We start from the raw sequence: 23,591 nt of genomic DNA on the forward strand, positions 1-23,591 counted from the left end.
TCATCAGACTGATGCTATCAATCTCCGCAAGTAAAATGACCCAGCTGGCCCCCATATGTTCTCAACATTTATATTTCACTATGAAAAAGAGGTAGAGGTAGGCAGAGCCTCACACTAACCAAATTAGGGGGCTTTTCTTGGTCAACAGCACCAAGAGTCAGTTGCTTGAGTGTTGTCACAAACAAAGACAAAAGTCACATGCAGTATGGTGAATGCAGTTTAATAGAGAACAGAGGTAGTCCACAGTAGTAATCCAAAGAACATAAACCAAAGTCATAAATCCAGAAGCGCAGTCAGCGAAGCAAACCAAACAGACAGTGAATAGGCGAAAAGGGTAATCCAATGAAACATGCTGAGATCCCCAAAACCAGATGAAACAGCCACGATAACAAACGATTCAAAAACATGAAACGAGTTGACGGGACTGCACAATGACTGAACACAAACATGGGATTTTAATGCAAAGACTAATGAGGACTAACAAAATACAGCAATAACTAAATGGGAGCAGAAACAAAAGAAACCAAAACAAGGGGAAACAACGAAACAAAATCTGGAAGTAAATAAACGTAGTGGCGTTGCCGCTATGCCAGGAAACATGTTTTCCACTAAAAGTGCTTAAGTGTGGTTATAAGAGTGTTCAATTTTAAGTAAGCAGGGAATTTATGTTACTATCCACAATGTTGGGTGAGCAAAATGAACCTAAATGGCCCAAAGCAGCACTTCTATATCGTGCTAAAGAAATGTCAACCAAGACAAGCCTATTCATCAAACAAGCATAAACTGACCCACAATTACATGATGCCCATGTCCCACTAATAGACATTTAATTAGCACATAACTATGTGACATTATGGGATGCCAGTCTGAACACAGCAGAGGCACATTCTATTTCAGTCACATGTTAACACCTTGGGTCACTGAGCTTCAGATAGCTTGGAAGCACATCACGTAAGTATGTTGTCTACTGACATACCTGTTGCCATCAGGGAACCCATCATCTGCATTTTCTGATGCTTCAAAAGGAGTAGGTGAATTTGTATGTGTAACACTGAGTGGTAAGGAGGCAGATGCGTGTGCGGAGAAGAACGAGATTTATTAAGGGCAAATCCAGAGTTGTAGTCCAGGGTCATATTACCAACACAGAGAGTCATAGAATACATGATTAAACTAGACAAGGGCTAGGAAAAATGAAGCACTACTCACACAGAGGCTTGAGTAAACAAAGGTGAGAATTAAAATACAGGCTAGGGAAAATGGATATGACTTACATACATTCAGATTTACAGATAATCAGATATACATTCAGTACAACCACAATGAACAGTCAACATGCAGGGCATCAGACAGGGTTTAAATACCTGAACTTAACAAGGTAGAAACGAGAGACAGGTGTGAGAAATCAAACGAGGGGAGGAGAGATTGAAACTACAGCATGGAACTAAAATACATAAGATAGGAAAAACATGGAACATGGAAGCTGGGAGGGACTAATCGTGACTGTATGCATTGTGAGGGCTTTTAGAAACATGATGTCAGGTTTTATTAATGACATTGAGTCAGAACATGTCTGTGATGCTGTGATTTCTCTAGCAGACTCTTGGGAGGTCTATTGCCTCACTTAAAAACTTGGGGCAGTTGAAGCTCAGTGCCTATGGTACTTGCCTAGTAATCAGAAGATTACTGGTTCAAGTCCCACCACTACCAAGTAGCCACTGTTGGGGCCCCTGAGCAAGGCCCTTAACCCTAAATTGCTCAAATTGCACTTGGTCATAACTATAAGTTGCTTTGAGTAAAAGCATCAGCTGAAAATTGATAGGAACATTAACTCCCCATAGGAAAGCTGTAAGTACTGCCTGAGATGTGCCTTTGAGCTAAGGCACCCAATTCTGAGTTTAACTGTGCTGAGTCACTTTTGGCAATGTGTAAAAGGGAGTCACACTTTATTATGGTGCTATTACCAGTCATGATCTGTTTTAAACTTTAATAATTAAAGTAGCGGAATTTTAACTTAATGGAAACCTAATGGATAAGACACTAACTATAAAACCTTTTACTCTACACTCAGAATGATTGGAAAGTTTAATATGATTTTGTCTATTAAAGTCCAGTTTCTGCCAGATTAAAAGAGAATGTTCTCTTTTCTTTAGCTTTAACTCTCATCTCTTTTTTGGGCCAAATTTGTCCTTTCTTTCCCTTAATTCTGGCATCTGCAGAGGTACCAAATAGAGCAGCTCAGAGGCAGACACACTGATACTCACAAACAGCACTAGTATTCCCAACATGAACAGAGACAGGCACAAAGATGTCTGGACATCAAAGATACTCTCATGCCCCAGCATGGGCTCTCTGGTTATAGTGCTCACAATTACAAGTCTGAAGGTTCTGAGCACACTCTTCCTGTTGCATTTTATATAATTTTATATACTGAATAAATGCCAGTATGACAGTCTTAGGGAATCTGATTTGAAAGTGATCAGTTACTGTATCCTTTGTGATAAGTGAATCCATCTTTATGATATACCCGTCTGTGTGAACACAAGCGCAGCTCATTCAGTGACTAAAGCTCAGCGCCTGCTGATTAATGAGGCAGGCAGAGTCCCAGCAGCGTGTGATGGTTTCTAATTCAAGATGAGTCAGCCGGTTAACAATGTCTGTATTACTGTATCAGGTTTGCTAAAGTCCAGTAAAAAGCTAGCATTGATATGAAATATATGATTAATCAAATAAACCTTTCTGCTCAGTTAGAGCAGTTATAACCACAGTTAGAGTATCTACATGTAAAAACAAACAAAAAACAAAACAAAACAGAAAACCCTGTTGTTGTTGGTGAACCATTGTCAAACATCTGACAGTGCTGCACAGTAAAGGTGAAATGAATATCTCTATATCCCAACTGAAACAGTGAAGTGTGAAAAAGCTGATGACATTCCATCTAATCAGAAAATAGTGCCTGTGTCACCAGCAATCTCATGTGGAGCCAGAGCACCAGACAGTAATTCCCACTGGTTCATTATTCACTAAAAAGGCAAAAGGGTCTATGGAACTGTTATATCACGAATCTTACCTGACTATGTTGACCAGCTCTCGTACTGACTCCTTGGGCTGATCATGTTTTTGATGGATTCAAGACTTTCACATGACATAATCTTTTTCTGGATTTTGCAGTGACTGGGTATTATTTATACCAAACGTATGTCATTTTTTTCCTTTGTTGGTTTGCAGTTATTGTTTTTAATTCTGTGTTTACACTTGGCTGGACAGAACAGCTGTGAAAACTGAGGCATTAATTGTAATGTTGTGTCCGAGGCAGATCCTCCAGTCCTCCCTGAATTCTTTGCCGTCATTGTGGAGGAGTGAAGTTCCTCATTTTCCCCCCGCTGAGTAATCTCTGGGGAGAGGAAAAAAATCTGTCTGCAGTCTGAGTGAAACTCATTAAAACACTGGAAAGAAATTTGAAGCTCAGGCAGATACACTTATAGAGACTTGGTGCATAATTCTCTCTCAATACATTAATTTTTTGAGGCAACGTGGTCATTTTTCAGCAGTTAATTTTCAGCTCCCTAGACTGGAGGGCATTACTCCTCTCTACCCCTGATCTAGACATACAAAGACTGCTGTGTTTGATTGCCAGCTGCCCCATGGCTGGACGCTGACCATGTTCCAAATAGAACAGTAATAGAGAGGCAGTGCAGCGTACCAGATTCTTGACATTTATTCCTTTCCCTAAGAGAAAGATCTCTGACTTCCTCTCTCTTTCTCTCTCTCCCTTTGGGCTTTAATGGAATCCTGATGTTGGGAGACTCCTTTCTACATTACATCCCTGCTGGGACCTTCCTCCCAGTTCCTTGTATAAATGTAACTTTACCAGATGGGGGATGAGCCCCACCAAACCCAGCCTCTGGGCTAGAGGGACAAAGCAGGCTGTCGGTGCTGGAGGTTGGAGGCTATTCCGTGAGCGAACCTGGGAAGCAAACTGGCTCTGGAAAACAAACAGGGTCAGTGAGATATATGAGGAGATACACCAGAATCCTCACTGCATGTTACAAACACTGTATGTTATTTGAATTTGAAGCATATGTTTTTTAAGAGTGCAAGTGGTTACAGCATACACCAGCCTCATTATATATACATCAATAGCAGCACATTATCTGATAACACTTTTCTGCCAGTGTAGTAATCATATGTCTTTTTATCTAAGGACTGAAATCAACAGTGAGGGAGAGCAGTTACTGCAGACCTGAGCACCCTTCCAGCAGCTGTGACAACAAATATGGGTTTGCCGTGGAACATTCTAATGGTGAAAATGGGGCCATTTTCCATTTTCATGGGGTCAGTCATCAGTCATTTCATTAGATTTGGAAGAAATGTTACATCTGAAGGAGCCAATCACATTAATTTTAAGAAAGAAAAAAAACCTCTTTATAGTAATGTCAAGGTAAGTTTGAGTTCCACAGAGAGCTAGGACGCCCTGTGATCCTCTTGTGCTGATGCTTTCTTGGGCTGGTGTACCCAGCCATCTCGTGAGCTTTTCGCCCTGGTTCAATTGTCTTGCAACTGGTAATGAAAAGAAACCAACTGACACAAAGTCACTTCCCAGAATACTTCCAGAAATTACTAATTTGTTTAGAACTGCAGATGTGAGCCAAATGTTCAATGTTTTATTTAAGATTCACTTTTTTGAATGTTCCCTATAGTGGTGATGACTTATATAATTTATATCTATTATATTTTATATAATACAATTCCAGACAGAAGAAAAAACAAACAAATAAACAAAGAAAACAATGTTGTTTCAGGATAACAAATTCACAGTCTTAGAAGCAACTTTATACTGCTAAATGTTCCAGAGATTAGTGCAGACCACATAATGCACCGTTTCAACCTTTAAGACCAAGCTCAACCATGCTGTATATTTTATTTAGAGTCAAAACTGGGCATTTCTTGTAAAAATATGCTTTGATTATTATTTACTGATGGTTATTTACTCTTTTCTTCACTGCACTGCACTCTGCAACCACAATAAAATGCCACAGGTTACTATATTAACGTGGATCATGCTTTAGTGAAAATGATGTCTTCTAGAAACTGGGCATTGACTCTGATTTAGTCCTCTCAGACAAACTCACTGTATTACTTTTATCTTATGCCGTGGTCTCAGGACTGGCTGGGGTATCCACTGTCTTTGTTCTATTTTGTATGCAGCTGTATTTTTGGCTGCTGGTGTCTGTAGCTCAGAAGTGGATGCAATGGTCTATGCCCAGAGGTAGCCAGGTGCATACTGACGTGTGATCTATCTGGGAACAGCCTATCTGTCTCTGCGGTGGCTGTGTGAATGTTTGGGTGACAGTGGGACAGAGAGACTGCTGAAAGACAAGAGTTTCCTTTCCGCATCAGCACCAGAGACTGAAGTGTGAACTACAGCCCGGACGTGATCCCCACCACTCCTCCTCTCCTAACTTTGGATGAATGACTTTACTGGCAGCTGATGCCTGAGGGATCGAAGAGGCCCAGTCTACTTTAAATATCTCTGCTCACCTTGGCAGATGTCTGTTCACTGAAGGGGTTATGTCCCCACCTTGGAAGATGATGAAAACAGATAAATGAACTGAGGAGGAAGAGGAAGCACTGTAGGTAAGAGACATATATACTAATTTCAGTCACTTCACGCCTGCATTATTGACATCATTCTTATTATGTTATAAAACTTTAAAAATGTCCATGTGATTTTTTCTTAGTACCACATAACCTTCTTAGCCAAGATCAACTCCTCAAGGGACACTATTACAAATAAACTAGCAGTGTAATAATAATAATAATAATAATGCCATAATTTTAATTGGTAGTTTGGTCCAGACTCTGTGCCCCATTGATGCATTTGGTTTTGGATTAAGTCAGCCTAATCAGGGATTCAGAAGAATATTATGTTGGGCATGTTGTCATAGCAACTCCAGTGATGGAGCAATGCCAGCTCACTGACTATTTCTCCACTCCTGGAAAAACAACTGTGCACTCACCATTACACATCTAGCCACAGAGTGGCAGGGTGATTATGCATGCATACACACGCACACACACACGCACACACATGCACACACACACACACACACACATACACACACACACACACACACACACACACACAAACATTTCAATCTAATCAATCAGTTTTCCAACTGATTATAAGGAGCTGGAATTCCAAAACCATGCAAAAAAGGGGATGTCTCACCGGGACAGAAATTAATAAATGGAGACATTAGAAAATTAATTGTAGTTTCCTCTACTGATTTATTCTACCTTAAAGAAAAACGTATGAGGAATCTCCTGCAGTATTTATAAAAGTGTTTGGACTTCCATAAGCCTCAGATCAGCTCAGTAATGGCCACTCAGTCAAACTCTGCCATTAATAGATGTAATAGAAAAAAACCTACTGGGTGCTTTTGTGCCTAAAGACATTATTACAGTCATTAAACTTATTGTTTGTCAATTACTGTCTATTTGCCATCAAGGCTTATATATAGAGTCCCTTTATGTGAATACTACTGTTCACACACATCTTTAGTGAAAAAATGATTACATGGAAACTAGTTGAGATAAGAACTTTCTCTACGTAATCATTATTTCTCAAGGTTAATTTGTTATTATTCTGGAGGTAGCTCATAGCTATCTTTATCATTAAGTAAATGTTGTTTGTTCGCTTTTTTTTTTTTTTTTTTTTTACTAATGTCTTTTTTCTGTTCACCACGCCTGGGTCACCTAGCCACTCAAGAGTCTGGTCCATCATCTGTGGTGTCCCATACAATAGACATATGGGTTTTAACACCTATAATGTAGATGTGAGAGACAATTCCAAGCATTTGCTTTGAAATGTGAACAAAGATTTGTTCATATTCCATATTGTCTAAAGGACTCAAATGCATAAGGATATCATAGTTCTATGTGGTTGCAGAGAATATTGTCAGAGACTCTGGTATTTGTGTCGGCTGGTGTACTGTGACCCATTAACACTGTCTCTGTGATACTGCAGAAGCAGGAACAGCTACAGCCTAATCACTTGTGGAAAAACACCCCGTAGTCTTGTTACTGAGCAAGCTTTCATTTTTGTTTCTTTGAACTCTTTTTAATTAGGTATGGTGCCAAAAAGACAAACGTTTCCAGTGTCAGGTGATGCAACTGGTGTAACCCCTTATGTTGTTAGTGGGGCTACACAAAAATTCCTCCTCAGTGTTCATCACAGAGAGAGAGAAAGAGAGAGAGAGAGAGAGAGAGAGAGAGAGAGAGAGAGAGAGAGAGAGAGAGAGACAGAGAGAGACAGAGAGATACAGCAGATCTGGCTCATATGTAGGAGTCTTATGAAAGCTTATAGGAATGAGGTCAAGGGAGGGTAAAGCTTTATGGGACATAGAGGTACCAATATAAACTTTCCTGTTCTTGGGGTTAACTGCACTTTCTTCAAATACTAATAGCCTATAACTGCCTTGTGTGCCTACTAGTAGTAATCACCATAATGAATAGGCTTTTTTCCAGAAGAAACGTTTGGATAACCTTTTCAGTTTATTATTAATGTGGCCATGATGACTTCAAATTGCTTTTGGTAAACATAAGGAGAAGTAGGCATGTTGTCTTGGCTTACAACCCGGCACTAGGTTAGCTTGACTGTTAGTTTCATCAGACTTAAGAGAAGCGATGTTAGAAATGCTGTTATCAAATACTGCTGAAGGAACGTTATCAAATACGAAACGTCATTCTGTAATTGCGACAATATAAAAATAAACAAAAAAAATGCAGGCAAATACTGTAAACAAACACTGCTGTACTCTAAACAACAAAACGTGTTAATACGAACAAAATTAGATAAAACATTATTTACATTATGCTATATATAACGCGTATATAGATTCCATTCAATTCCGTGAATACTTCTCAATGTTACCATTTAGGAATTCCCGCCCCAATCAGGCTGTTAGGAACTCCCCTCAGGGCGTGCTCGGTTTGCAGCTCTCCTGGCACCCTGTCACTACGCAGAGTAGAGCGGCTCACTCCGCGGACGGGCGTTACGTTGCTGCATCAGAAAACACCGCGACTCGGGGATTGGCATGCTGTTGACAGATCAGAAATGAAAGTAGCGCTCAGGATATTCGTCTGCTTCAAATAAGCAACGGCAACTCGGACACCAAACTGAACCTGGAACACGAAGGTACCTGTTAGTCTGTAGAATGAGTATTTTACGGCTCACGATACTTGTCGTAAATCTGAGTGAAAGTTACGTGTGCTTGTCAAATGTTAATGCAGGTTACCTTTAGAGACTGTTGAAGGCAAAAGTTTCGATCCACTTGTTCGTCGAAATAAAGCGTTGAGATAAGGTAATCTTAATTCTCTACGTTCGGTAGCCTATATATTTTTGGTTCGCGCTGACGGTTTACCACTCCCAGATTTGTATCAAAAAACGCTACCCGATTGGACTTTTTCACCTTCTCATTGTAACAAAACCTGTGGCACGTTGAATGATCGGAAGGGAAGGGTTCCTCCGCTGACTGATATTGTCTGAATTAAAGAGCTGCATTCATCCAGGCGGTTCAGCGATTCAGACTTGCATCATTCTAATGATTAATGCTCTGCTAACCCACTATCAACAGTGAAAAGTTTTTTCGGCTTCACCGTTTCTCCTTTTAATATACAAATCCAGAAAATTGTTTTTATTTCCCTTGTTTGATTTTTGGCTTCTCCTGTATTGTTCTGGAAGCAGTAAAGAAATGATTGTGCAACTGGCTAAAGTTTGGATTGTGAAAGAGGAGCTGATTCTCTGAAGCGTTTGTGTTGATTGCCTCCTTTCTGTGCTGATGCACCGTTTAAATGGTCTTAATGCTCTTTGCGGGCAGCGAAGGGTTGCCCGCGTATAGCACTGAGGTAGATCAGATCTCCGTAATGTCGTCTTTATAAATATATCAGTGGGGTCTCTTCCCTGCGGGTGTGGTTTTGTAGCATGCCTGTGTCGAGGAGGGGAACCTTGGGGTGCGCGCTGCGCTTTGTCACGTGCTCTAGACAGAGGCTGAGAGCGCTGGACAAGTTACGGGATCGTTTCTTGTCAAATTAGCCCACAATAGTACCGTATGTGAGCAGTGAGGTTTGTTCATTTAATCGTCTGCTAAAGAGTCGTAATCGATCATTTTAGGGGTCCGTTGTGGCCTATTGTCTTTTTCCAATCTGGTGGAAAAAGAGTAGTGTTGGAAACATTCAGTACATTTGAAGTGGAGCTTTTCTGACTCTTCTCCACTACTGGTGGTCCAGGCTGGGCTCTGGGTAGCATCCACCTTCTACTGTATCGTGCTACTGACTTGAGCTCACTGCAGGCTACGAGGAGGCTTCCCTTATTGCTGTACTGAGGTTTTTTTTTTTTTGGTAGTAATGGTATGGGGTGGGGGAAGGTGGTGTAGGTTAGGAGGTCATGCCTCCCACAGTACAAGGCTGTGGTCTGCATTGTGGTTTGTTCTAGAAACTGGCTGTGTTACTTTTGGAACATATGAAAATGTAGGTATTGAAGTGGAGAAAATCACAGATTGCAGATCATACTTCTATTGTTAGGAGCAGAACTGAATAACAGACCAATTGTTTATGCACTGAACAAAGATTCTTCAGTGATATTGTTAATCTGTTATCAAGATTGAATCTAATATTATGGTATACACATTTAACTATAGTAATGCATTTATTGTCATATTAATATTTGCATATGTTGGTATCTTATCATATTGTCAGTTTACTGATGTATTGTAACATACTAACATTAAACACCTGTAGTCCATTCAAGTCATATTCATCAATCCATTCAGCACATGCAAATTTGGAAAGCCTGGGACTTAGTGTTTTTAACTGCAAATAGTGAAGAGTTAGTGTTTTGAAGTGTGGCAAACCTTTATCTTTTTGTGCAGGTAATCATGCCCACGGCAGGAACAGAGGGCAGTAATTAGGGCTTTTGGCAAGCTTTTGTATGGTCTTACTTGCAGTGAGTCTAGCTGACAAGAACCCTTTACTCGATGTGACTCATGCCCAGCAGGTTTGGAGACATGCTGTTGCACTCTTTCCTTTTCTCAATGCTTTATTTAGTCAAAGCAAACCTTGTAATTTTGCAGATGCTTTGTTTTGCTCCATACAGTCTATTTTTGAATTCAATACTTGCATCTTTTTGGTTAAGAGATCTTAGAAGTTTGTGGCTCAGAGAAGCCACTCCCCCAAAACATGGCAAATTGATGAGCTTTGTATCAAACTTCCTACTTAAGCTTGTTAGGATTCTGTAACAGAAGTGCTCAGTCATTGACACAGAGGCTGTTGTTCATGTAGAATGGTTGTCATTTGTGATTTGAATGGTCTCAGCAAATGCAGGACAAGCAAAGACAGCTGCAATTAAGTGTCTCTCATGTAGTCCACACCTGGACAAGATCCTCGGGAACAGCAGACAGCTCTGACCAATAAACACACACACACACACACACACACACACACACACACACACACACACACACACACACACACACACACACACACACACACACATACATACATACATTGCCATATCACTAACATCTAAATTTCCCAATTTCTACTGATTTGTGTGTGTGCAGAATATTGTTTCTCAAAGTTTTCCAAATAAACCAAATAAAATGTAAATAAAAAAGATTATAGCATACATGGGATTTTGTTGATCAGTCATTTAAAACTGCTCACCTTTCAGAATATGGTCATATTGCCCACTCCTGTGTTTATACAGTTTAAGCATTGTTTAGCATCTACACACTGTGATACCTCCTAGGAATCATCCAAATGTGATCCAAGTGTGTGAGATGGAGGAAGACCCTGTTCTGAGTTCGCTGTTGCAGGAAGAGTTCATTGTATTTGTGAAGCTGCAGCTCTAACAGGTCTATTGAGCTGTGTGGCTTCTGGATTGTCCTGTTGTCATTCAGCTCAGTCTTTGCGATAAAGCCATTGTGGCTAAGGGGATGAATATTGACTTGTAATTTTGCTACAGAAAGCGAGTGTTGCTGACATTTTTTGCTGTTATTGGAAGTCTGTTGCCAACATCGGGAAAATGTGTTGCTTCAAAATATATTAAGCTTCATGCAAAAATGTTTGCTAACCTTGTTGACTTTTCAGGACACAGCCAAAATATTGCCTTCTGTGCTAGCAGCTTAATGTGTGTGTGTGTGTGTGTGTGTGTGTGTGTGCCACATTAGGATCTGGCATAGGCTAAAACAGCAATATTTATGCATTACGTTAAAGCTATGTCACTTATTTATGACTTGTTGAACAGCTGTATCACCTGTCACTGGGCTGCTTATATATACTAAGGCATAATTACAATCTAAATGAAAACTATAAGTCAAAACATTATTTCATGTGTGCAACATGTTCTAGGCTGTACATGATTCTACCCAATCGTCCACTAATAAGGCATGTTTATGGAAATTCAACTGAAGTTGAACAGATTTTTAAAAAATAATAATCTTAATTTGATCACAGTGTTTTTGATCATTTGTATACTATTAAAAATGTTCATCCCCAGGCTTATGGCAGGTGCTTCAGTAAAAAAGCTGTGTATGAAGTGTGCACGCGTGTGTGTGTGCGTGTGCGCGCGTGTGTGTGTGCGTGCGCGTGTGTATGTGTCTGCGTGCTTGGTCATCAAGCCTTTTCTCTCCTCACACCTCCCTTTCTCTAACCACCTCTAAAGACTTGAGATGGACTTAACTATGCTGGAGCATTGATCCATTTCCAAGTCACAGACTAAGGGACATTGGATGTAGGAGTCAAGGAGGGAGGTAATGGAGAATTTGAGGAAAAAAACAATAAAAATAGACACTTCTGGAAACATTTCTGATAATGTGGCATTCTATTATTCTGTTATACAATAGAAGTGTGAAAGTTTAAAAAAAACTGTAAAATGTAAAACAGATTTATTACTAAGAAGAAAATGCAGTAGATCACAGCCCATTATACACTGGAGACTGATGGTTTGTCTTTCCCACACTACAGAAACAGCAGAGACAGAACCAGAGAGGAAAGCCAGTCTAAGCTGTCAGCGTTCTCTAAGCTAATGGAGAAGGAGAGGTTTCTTACAGGGCGCAGTGGGATTACAGCAGTTTTACAGTCGCTTTTTGTTATGGGCAGTGGGGGCACTTTGTTTTTTAAATGAGCAGCTCTGGCAACTTGAAGAATTATTACTCATGCAATGTCTTTTTTTAATGAGCAGCTCTATGTACATATGACAATAAATTACACCACACTCTGCACTGTAGTGTCTTTCTTCACCTTTATCATGGTAAAATTTAATTTGGGATTGTGTGGTTATAAGAGGAATTAACTGGTTTATTATGGAATTGTTTTGAAGGTTAAAATGTCTTGGCTGGAAACTGTCAATCCACTTAAAGTGGTTGGATAAGACATGCTGTTCTTTATTTATGATTGTGTGTGTGTGTGTGTGTGTGTGTGTGTGTGTGTAGCTGTGTGTGCATGCGTGTGAATGATACACCTATGATATTTAGTTTTGGCATCTATTTTAGCACCTTAGTGTACACAGGTGTTTCATGTATTGTGGTTTAAGTTATTCTCTCCAGTACCTTTTCTCCATCAGATGAAGAAAGAATTCCTGATGTGTCTGATGACACTAAGGCTGTGGAACTTCTTTAAAAAATGAGCATTGCCATAGTAACTGCCTGTCAGTTTTATTATGATAAGCTTATGGAATATAAATAGTATATAGTCTTATCTGTAACTTAATTCACATTTTGCTTAAGCCTTGAAGGTAAGGTTCTCAAGGCTGAAGACCAGTCTTTAGGCCAGTCTTTAAAGGTGCCAGTGTAGCACTGCCTGATACTCATGTAGACAGAGTGGGGAGGACCAGTGCCTTCTGCCTTCTGCGATGTTGCTGAGTTAGGAGGTTGATGACAGAGTGTAGTAGTTTGATTATACAGTATGTCATGCATTGTTTGATTACTGTTTTGCACAAAATAGATAAACACAAAAAGTGCACAAACACACATTGTGTGTGTGTGTGTGTGTGTGTGTGTGTGTGTGTGTGTGTGTGTGTGTAGGCACGCAAACAAAAAGGATAACGTACAACAGATAATTGGTTAGAAATTACTGTTTTAATCATTTATACCAGGCAATCTTAATGGTACCGGGCTGATATGACTGAAGATTTTAGTTCCAACCAAGTAGGAACACAGATGAATCTGCTTGTTTAATCAGTTGTCGCCGGTCATCAAACAACTGATTTGTTGTATCGTGCTCCTGCTTGGTTGGGATGAGCTCTTTCTGGATAAGATTGCTTGCCCCTGTTCAAGAGGTCTGGAGGGCCACAACAAGATTTGTATTGAACCATGTCCTAATTTGGATGCCGCTGTAAATACTCAGTAGTCAAGTGTTGTGGGTCAGGGAGATTCCAGGCCTACCTCACACAATGCAAAACTAAGACTGCACAATTTAGTGTTTATTAGTTCTTTTCACAGTACTGGTCTTGGCAATTCTGATAGTGCTGAAAGTTCCAATTAAGTAACAAATACCTATTTTTATTGTATGTTGTGAGCAATGCTTTACCAATTTAGTTTTCTTTCATGCCATTCCCATGATCCACCATAAACAATATGTCATGGATGAAGGGTTTACCATTGCAACATACAAGGCATAACACAGTTTCACTGTGTAGCAGTGTAATCATAATAGTATTAAGTAGTATTTCATCCAAATCATGCAGCCCAGACAAGCCAGCATTTTGTAATAGCATCTTTTCCAGCCCAAATGTCTTGTTATAGATTACTGGTGGTCTGGTATTGATTGCTGGTGTCTTACAAATTGCTGGTTATTGCAGGTGGAGAAACTGGTGCCCATGTCCCCAGTGGGTCAAACTCAAGATGGCAGAACAAGGTGACTGGTCTTGAACCTAACACTAAACTGTCAGTTTAATATGATCCTGACTAGATACCTGTTTGCTAGCATTGTCGACTGTATTTGAGCTTGTATATGCCTCTGACTGATTAGTGCTGTGGTGAGAGGGCAGTCCTCTCCAGTAGGTCTGATGTGCATGCTGCGTTTGGGACCCTACACCCTGCTTCTCCCCAACTCTCAACTCGAGTCCTTATATAGGAATAAAGGCAGAGTGTACACATCTGTGCTTTTCTGAGTTTTCACACGTCTGGCTGATAAAGTCGGCAGAGCTGTGATGACTGAGCTATCAAAGATAACTTGAGCAAAGCCAGTGGCCTGCTGCAGATCTGTCATCAGCTTGTTCCTGTGCAGGGAGGAACAAGGGATACCTTTGCTTTTAGGGGTACTGGAGTTTACAGTATGGACTATGTTATGTAATGTTTCTTTTAGAAAGAAGACTTGCACAGATGCTGCATAGAGGTTTTGTTTGATGTCTTTTGATGTCTTTGGAATGATGTAAGCATTATCTCAGCTTCCATTTCAGTCTGTGACATTAATCTGTTTATTCATCATTTAGACCATGGACAGCATTCTAATAAAACACTGGCCTTAGACCCATGTAGCACTACATTAATGTATATGTGCCCAGCAATCACATATCTTCACTACAGCTGTGCCTGTTCAGAGGTGATAATATTTAATCTGGTTCTATGACTCCACTCCTTAATATGAAGTTGCTTATGTTTACAGTTAACATTTTTTTGAAATCCAAATATTGTGGTTCTCATTCAAATAATCAAATAATCAGAATCAATAAACACCCAGTTTAATTTGAAAAAGAAGGTAAGCACCTTCATGAGCTGTGTGCTATGAGCCTTCTTCACTACTTCCAAGAGCCCTGTCCTGGGGGCGGAGTATGTTGTTATGTCCCACCCCTAGGCCCTCTCTCGCCAGCCCCAGGCGTGTGGAATGCAGCAGGCCTGCTAGATGGCTATGCATTGAGTGCTTGATTGTTGTGTCCTTGCTCCAACACTGCCTCTCTTTGTGAACTTCCCTCAGGCACACTGGAACATTCTTCCTGTGCCAAGTTCTCCAGAGGAAGAAATACAAAGGAAGGAGAGGAAAAAAACAAAGAAAAGGAGAACAAGGCTATTATGTTGCTTCAGTGATATGCTTTCTTCACTGGTCCTGTTGCGAATATGAATGTAAAAAGTAACTATTGTGCATTTGTTTTTAAGATGATGTGAAATGTGTTATATTTATGCAGTGGGAATGATTGAGCCTGATGGCTTTTTTGGAGCCATGAGCCGAACAACCACTGAGAGTAATTAAACAGTATGAGCTTTACTGTTGGGGACAGCTTCATATGGCTCTTGCGTTGGTCTGTGTTTATCATTTGGTCTGGTCATTACAGCATACGCTGTCAGGCCATGCAGACCCATGTTGCTTCCTGCTCTGTTCTCTTCCAGAGCATTGCTGTCATAGCCAAGCACAAAGTGCAGTGGATGCTAAACTATTTAGCACATGCAGGAGAAAAAGGCTCCTCTTCCAAAAGATGACCTTTTCCATCACCCACCCAGCTGTATTCCCCACCCCTACCCCTGCAGTCTCTCACAGTGACTCACTGCAAGTCCTGACCCTTGTTAATCTCTCTGTTTCCTCTTTTTTTCCATTCCACACCCCCAACATGTCTCCCCCCTTCCTCCATGTGTATAGCAGCATGATTTCCCGCTCTCACACATCTCATTCAGCTGATGAAAGGCATGGTAATTAGCTGCTGCATTCAGGTGTGTACAAGCAGGAAAACTCAGAGGGTGTTGGGGCACAGTAACCACCCAGCTCACCAAACCCCAGGAGCTGGGGTTTACCCTAGTGTTCACCCTAACCCACCCTAATCTATACAGGGTTAACCCTAACCCCAACCCCAACACTAATGTATGGAGTTAGCCCTAACCAAGCCCACAGAGATTAACGCAAACCCCAATATACCCCAGTCAATGGGATTACCTCAACCCAAATCGCAACCCAGCCTATATGGTTAACCTCAACAAAACATTCACCCCAGACCTTAGAGGGCAGTGGTATCCATAGGAATTAAAAAAAATGAAAGAAAACTACAATATCGCTAATAACATTCTCTTCTTTCTTCCAGTGTTGTATCGGGTTGGAATACCTGTGTAGATCAGGTGTCTCAAGCATGTTTAAAGTCATCCTCCCCTGTGAGCTCTATCAGTGCAGCATTAGTCCAGGGTCTCAGACTGTGTCCTACTGTACTATAAATACAGTCTCCATAAACAGTTAAATGTAAACTGCAAGAACACATAAAATGCTGTTATTTGAAATCCTAGAGCAGCTGCAGGGGGGTGGGTGAGCTTTAATGGCTACAGCTCTCCCCCACCCCTCCGCCCTCCCAGTGGGAAAGTTTTTCTCTTATGCTATTCCCTCCAGCTTTGCTGGCCTTTCTGGGGGAACAGAGACTACAAACAGGGTGGATCCCAGTGGAAGGCGAGGAGAAAAAAAGGACCAAACAAAACAACTCTTGTCACGTCTCACAAATGCAGTGCCTGTAAACCCTAATTGTGTTTATAAATATGACTTGTAATGAGCTGAGGTAGAGTGAGGTGGGTAAGTCAGATGTCAGGTGTGGCGGTCGGGTGTGATGGTCAGGTGTTAGAGCAGGGTATAAGAACTGTGTGTTAGGGACAGGTGGGGGAACTCTTTGCAGTAGTTGGGTGATATGACTGGGTGTGAGTGTTGGATATAAAGGATGGTTGTTAGAGCTGGTTGTGGGGGTTGGGTGTGGTGACTGGACGTTAGGGCTGGGTGTATGGTAGGGTGTAAGGGCTGAGTGTAGGAACTTTGGACTGGATAGGTGTGGGGGCTAGGTAACACCTAGTCGTTACACCTAGCCCTGGGCTGTGTATATGGGTAGGATGTGAGGTATGGGTGTGGGGATTAGTATGAGAGCTGAGTGTGTAAAGGGTGACTAGTCTAGAGAGGCAGCACTAATACTGCATCCTGTTGGCTGTGCGTTGAAGGTGAGCCCTAGGGGTAGCTGAAGGTGATCCCTGGGCGTAGCTGAAGTTCAGCACCCACTCAGGTTCCTGCCAAGGCCAAATTCCACAGGTCCTTCCTGACCTGACATCTATGCCAAGAGTCATGGCTGATAGATGGACCAAGCAGGGCTCAGACATTAAGAGAAGAATGTTCAATTCACCTCTTCCGTTGCAGTAATAGGAGAATGACTCTTATGGATTTGTTACTGGTAACAAGATATAAGATATTGTCCTTGTAGTCCTTTTTGCTATTTACCACAAGTGCTTCTTTTTTTGTTATAGAAGAACCACAATTACTTAAATACTTTATTTTGTAATTGGTTTGGATTTCATTTTTATTATTAATTGATATCCATGTTTAAATATTAAAAGGTCTGAGTCCATTAAGAGCTCTAATAGAGGATGAGCTCTTCTGTAAAAATTATTCTCACAACCTGGTGTACTTCTTGCAAAATGGAGAAATCATTGTTTATAACAAAGAAATGAAATTCAGATGTAAATTCAATGAGATGGGGGAGCGGATGGTGAGGGAATTCTGAGGCTCGGACAACATCTGAGGTGCATCTTCATGCAACCACAGACTACCTGCATCTAGATGGGGTCCTGACAAGAAGCCCAATGTTAGGAGTGAATACATGGATGGCTGAAACCAAAGCAAAAGCATTCCATAAAATGGCACTGTAGCCATGAGTGGAATGGTTCTGCGCAGCCCTGTCCAGTTAGCTTTTCGTGGCTGGTGTTGCTTTTATGCATCATGTCTGCAGCATTACAAAAATACATTGACACGCTTCCTTCAGGTTGCCTTTAACTAGTTACCATGGCTACAGACACTCTTTCTGCTGGTCAAGCAAAATGAGCAAAGTGTGTGTGTGTTCATACACCCCCTCCCCATCCCTGTCTTTCTCATTATAAAAAATATATTTTCATATTTCTATATATGCAAGTTTTAAAACATCAGACTTACAGATATGTGCACATGTATATACCAATAAATATATATCTTCAAAATATTTTGACCATGGCTCAAGAAGCAGAATTTTGGTGAATACCTCTCTTTTGGGTCTTCATACAGTACAGCAAAATCTGCAGTAACAATGGCTGTGTGCCTCCCTCCCTTGATATCTTTCTCCATAGCAGTGTCCCTCTTCCTCTTTCTTGGATTGGTAAAGAATGGAGTATAATAAATTGGTGATTTATCTGGGTACCTTTGTAGCAAAGTGCAGTAGGCTGATTCTTCTATTGGCTCGAGGAGAGAAGTGGTGGGGACAGTCTGGGGATGGTCACTCGTGATTTCAAGCATTTTAATCATTTTCATACTCCAGGCATTGCTGTATCTCCAGTAGCTTTTCGTTCATAGCCTGATACGCTGCTGTAGTCGTAGGAGAGTTTGGTAGCCAGAGAAGCCTACAGTCCTACAGCCTCATAACCGCACACTCTGTCTGAAGACACACTCAGTCAGGTCCACCAAGGCATGAGCCAAAGTGGATGTGCTGAAGCAGCGTCAGCCACCTGTTCCTCCAGGTCTGGAGCTTCAGTCTGCTGTTCTCTGCTAGTCAATCAGAAAAAACTGTGTATGTGCTGAAAAAAAGACAAATTATGCACATAGATTAAAAATATATATATATTGTGTACATCTTCAGGTAATAAAATAAAAATATATTTATTTTAATTAACCATTTAACTAATTATTAAAAAAAGAAGAGAGTCGTGTGCTGATTATGATTCCAGTATTGGAAACACCAAATGCGTATATTCAGATCCTAATTTCAAGTATGTTGTAATTATACAACAGAAAAATCATCGGAGACTGTGTATAATTATGTTTAGTTAACATGGTGCCCCTGAACATTGTGTGATTTTGTGTGCCTGTGCGTCTGTATATAACTGAGAGAAATGATCATACTGTATCATATATGAGTGGATTCCTTCCCTACTTAATTCATTATAGAAAAGTTTTTCTGTTGATCATTTTAAAAAAAGGTTATGAAGTCTGTTAGTGAGGAGTACGTCTAATTTGAACTGCAGTAAGGGAGTTAGTTGTGTTTTACCTGCAAAGACACTGGCTCAATAAAGCCCTCAGTGGTTAGACTAGGGTGGATCCCCTTACCACTGCCAACCTGGTTATCTATCAGCAAACATGAGTGTGAATGATATCTGTTGTGGTATTTATGGCTACAAGATTGTAGTGGGTCAATTCTCGGATTGCAGTTATTACCAGAGATTGGTGCGTGGTTAGTGCATGCACAGAGTAAACATCTCCAATTTATCAAAATATGTGATCACTTGTGATCCAGCAGAACACTCAGTCTATGCAGCCTGGAGACTAAGTATCAGTTTAGACTGATGCATTGATTCTAAAATATGATGTTATTCTCTCGAGCCAATGTACATGCATTCTTAAAACTTCTTTGAGTTTATTAAGTTTCCTGAATTGGTTTGTGGCCTAAAATCAAAGATTATAATACATATCTTAAAATGTAGTTATTAATAGTAGCTTAGTACAAAAATAGTGTAGTATATTAATATTATTAGCATATTAATAGTATTACAACAATAACAGTAAATTAGAAATGTAAAATGTGTTTTTCTAGAAGTAATATCTATTATATGATGATTTTATATGAGCAAGTGGTATCTCAGTGGTTAAGGTACTTGACTTGCGATCAAAAGGTTGCTGGTTAAAGCCCCACCACTGCCAAGTTGGGGCCCTGAGCAACGCCCTCATTTGCTCAAGTTGTTCTCAGTCAGAATTATAAGCCCCTTTGGATAAAAGTGTCAGGTAAATGTAAATAAGGTTTATGCCTTAAGCAAAGGCACACTCCATAATGGGTGAAAACTCACTCCACAGTGGCTGGAGACTTACTTCATGATGGGTAGAGAGTCACTCCAGAGTGGGTTGTGACTGAGCAGTTGCTATCCTGCCAGTGTCCCCAGGGTCTTGTCTCTCAATATTTAAATGAGATGGATATTTGGCCACCATGTATGCTTTTAATTTGTTATACCAGTTTGACACATCATAAGCAAGCATTTTGCATGGAAAGTATGTTTTATTTGAAAATCAGTGTTCTGTAGATGACTGGTAAGGATGGTAGTGAGTAATGTTTTTCTTTTAAAAACGTACTGCTTTGTCACCACTGGCTGCACTGTGTTAGGATCCATCATAAAATGTTTGTAGCCTAACTTGGTTTTATGCCATAGAATCTTAATATGGAGCAGGATTATATTTACATGGCACTGAGCTCCAAAAATACAAATATAAATAGGCCCAGTTACTTCAAGGTCAGTAGATCAGCAGCATATTAAATAGTATGTTTATTCTGATGCTGTGATCAGTAAACATTGGTGAAACTGAGATTCAACCATGCTCAAATATGTCAAACATATTTGTCAAACATATTTCAGGCCTCTTCGCACTTAGGCCTGCTCTGGCTTGGCTTTGTGTGGCCAGCAGACCATGTGCCAAATTTGACCCTTGCTAGTTACTTTTGTTCCATTAAATGCTTTAGGCCTAAAGAAGTTCAATCAGTCTGTGAGTTATAAAGAAGGCAATGGATTGCTGCCAAGAACAATAAGCATTTAACATTAAAACATTTGGAAGTCTTGCTTCTATTTGAGTGGCTATTGGTCCTGACTCAAGGGATTCAGTCCTTTGGGTTATTGTGGTGGGAGGTTGTTGCTATTTTAGACTGTACCTAGTGAATTTTGGGAGGTCAATATGACCTGTAGTAAATGTATCATTGACGTGTACACAAGGCCAGCATAGCTATTTCATCTGTGTACAGTACAGGCTTGCAAAAAGATTAGTTATCCCACTAGTCTTGTGATGTTACATGTATCCAGTCTATATTTCAAGAAAGGTGCAATGATCTGGCAGTTCTAACAATCTTAAATCACCTCTCAGTGTGTTAATGCCTCAGTTAATAATGTAACCTGTACTTAGATTCAGCAAGACAAGATTGCTTTGCCTGTAATAAATCTCTGAAATGCCAACAGTAGAAAGTTTAACACATGCATCCGAGTCTGTGGTTTCTAAATAACCACAAGGAAAAATCTTCTTCAAAATGCAGTACCACCATGACCCATCAAACATATAAGACCATTTTTGTGCTTGTCATTAAAATTTAAATTCCATATTATTTGCTTAAGGTTATTTGTGGCATAGACCAGCTTCAAAGCAAAACCAGATACAAAAAACAGGTCTGCCATCATCATTATGCGCCAAGCTTACAGTTTCCATGCGCTCAGTAACTGGAGCTTATTATTGTGGTAGGACTTATTGAAGTTATTCTTGGGCTGCTGTTCAGATGATTACATAGCTGGCTCATTACAGTGAATCATTATAGAGTTTTTTTTTCCATATAGTACATAGCAGGAGAGCCCTGGTGCCCTACGGTGTCATATTGCACTTCAGTATAAGCCATTATAACAGTTCAATAAAAAATGAACACAGCACAATAACAAAATGGATGTGCACTGTAGCTTTTCAGTTGTGTCTTCTTTTTTGAAAATTTGCCCTTGCTGTGACTTTGCACAGGAGGAAGCAAGACTTTCCATGAACTTGTAGAGCTGTGACCTGGAGTTGTAGCAAATCTGCCTCCACCCAGGTAAGCAACGCAGCTTAGCAGTGAGCACAAGACTGGCAGCAGCACCCACACGATTGGTTATTGATACAGCTGACTTGGTCTCTTCTCTTAATTTAAAGCAGGCAAGGTTAATCCTATAATACTCACACTCAGGTACCTCTCTACCTGAGTGTGAGTGAAAAATTCCTACACAACAGTGAAATGCACTGAAGCACTACCTCCAAATGACTCAGCCCCAAAAGAACTGTAGTGTACACCTGTGCCAATTGATTATAGAGGTTTTTTTAATTCCTTCACTTTACCTTGAGCTGGATGAAGCATGGTGGTCAAGAGTCTGTAAACCTGGCACAGACCTAAGGTATGCCTGTAACGAAAAGCCTAAACACGTACTTCTCAACTGTTTACTTTTGCCCTAAAGATAACTCAGCCAAGTTTAGAGTGCAACTCCCTGGGGGGGATAAAAGAACAGCTCACTTAAAATGCATAAATCAGAGAAGGCTGGTGTGTGGTGTGTTGGCCCCACCTTGCATGGAGCCATTCTAGAAAGACCTATGTGGGAGTAACACACACTCCAGCGATGGAACAGACAAACACCTCAGCCTCGGTATGGCCCTCCCGAGACATTCTTATAGAGTGAGGTAGTGCCCGGGGAGAAGTCTCTCAGCGATTCTGTGATTCAGCCCATGGAATATTCCTCCTTATGGGAAACTTATCCACCACTCCTTTTTCAGAAGGGATCCCTTTAAACAGGGCAAAAAAACCTCCCCCACGCATATATGCACACCATGAGGGGAGTCAGAGCTCAGGAACACTAAAACCCAGGAACATAATATGGTGCTTTGTCCATGGTAAGACGTGCCTATTCACAGATATTCACTGTGAAACAATGGAGATCAATCTTGTGACGATAAAATGGGGACAGCATTGTACCTAATTTTAACCTATTTTATTGGTCCCTTTTTTAAACATTTTGTTGCTTTATGAGAGTAGTCTCTGTGTCATTAATAAGGCCTGTTATGGCTTGCAGACACAGCTGGACTCTATAATTCCAAATGGAAATGATGTATAGTGGTGAGTAACCGCTTGTCTTTTCACTAGTGTTTGCCTGAGTCAGCCCCTTTCATCTGCAGCACTGGCCATTTTGTGTTCTGTGTGCATGTACTCAGAAAATGATTTATCCATATGCCCTCTCCTGTTACCTTCTCTGCGCCACCCTTTTCCTACAATTAGTAATCAGCACCCTGCACTTACACACCACAATTATTGTCTTAACAACGCAATTAGTGTGAATGAATGCTCTTAATGATTTTATATTTTACATGATTGTCATAATCAAAACAGTCCCTGTATGAGACAACAGAACCATCATTCTGTAAAAGAAATCATTAGAGGTTTTACTGGGCTTAGTTTTTCTTAGCGCTGCAGCGTTTTCCGCCCCCAGCTGCAGCTCTGTTCCCATCAAAGTGTTTTTTATTGAAGGAAAGCCTTTATAAAGATTTTATAAAATCTTTTTATAGAAATATTTTTTTTACCTCTCTCTCTCTCTCTCTCTCTCTCTCTCATATATATATATATATATCTCTCTCTCTCTGTGAGACATCATATACCCAGCAGGCACAACAAGCCGGCCAAGAGTAGCTGCTGACATGAAAACCAGAAAGCTTCTCATAATGCACAGGGCATTTCACCTGAGATCCAGCATCTATAGGCTGTATGCCATCTGGAAGGTAGGATGAACAGGCCTACAAAGGGTGAGCTACACTGTCCAGGATGAGATATGAAACATCCAAATAATGGAAGGGCTGATGAGAGAGTGCCTCAAAAAGATGTAAGCAACGAATGTGGATAACACAAGATAATCCTACAAATGGCTGGAAAAGGTAGGACTGAAGTAGTCATGGCAGCACAAGGTCAATCACTAAGCACTATGTCAATCAAAGCTGGGGTGTGTTACACCAGCTAAGACCCAAGATGCAGACTGAAAATGAGCTTCTGAGACAATCCAGCATCTAATAGTAGGATGCAAGATGCTGGCAGG

General features: G+C 40.6%; 1 protein-coding gene across 3 annotated transcripts in view; it reads left to right on the forward strand.

The window, feature by feature from the left end:
- Positions 1 to 8,044: 8,044 nt before the first annotated feature.
- Positions 8,045 to 23,591, forward strand: part of ppp2r3a (protein phosphatase 2, regulatory subunit B'', alpha) — an 84,828-nt gene continuing 69,281 nt past the window's right edge. The window contains exons 1-2 of one of the 3 annotated variants that reach the window (XM_027008601.3): positions 8,054 to 8,197; positions 21,505 to 21,574. The gene's annotated coding sequence lies outside the window, so the exon portion shown is untranslated. Of the gene's footprint in view, positions 8,198 to 21,504; positions 21,575 to 23,591 lie in introns of all 3 variants that reach the window. The other 2 variants (XM_027008600.3, XM_027008602.3) reach the window with 2 other exon arrangements.

The sequence above is a fragment of the Electrophorus electricus genome, chromosome 17 (genome assembly GCF_041902795.1).
Source record: "Electrophorus electricus isolate QZ-2024a chromosome 17, ASM4190279v1, whole genome shotgun sequence".
NCBI classification, from domain to species: domain Eukaryota; kingdom Metazoa; phylum Chordata; class Actinopteri; order Gymnotiformes; family Gymnotidae; genus Electrophorus; species Electrophorus electricus.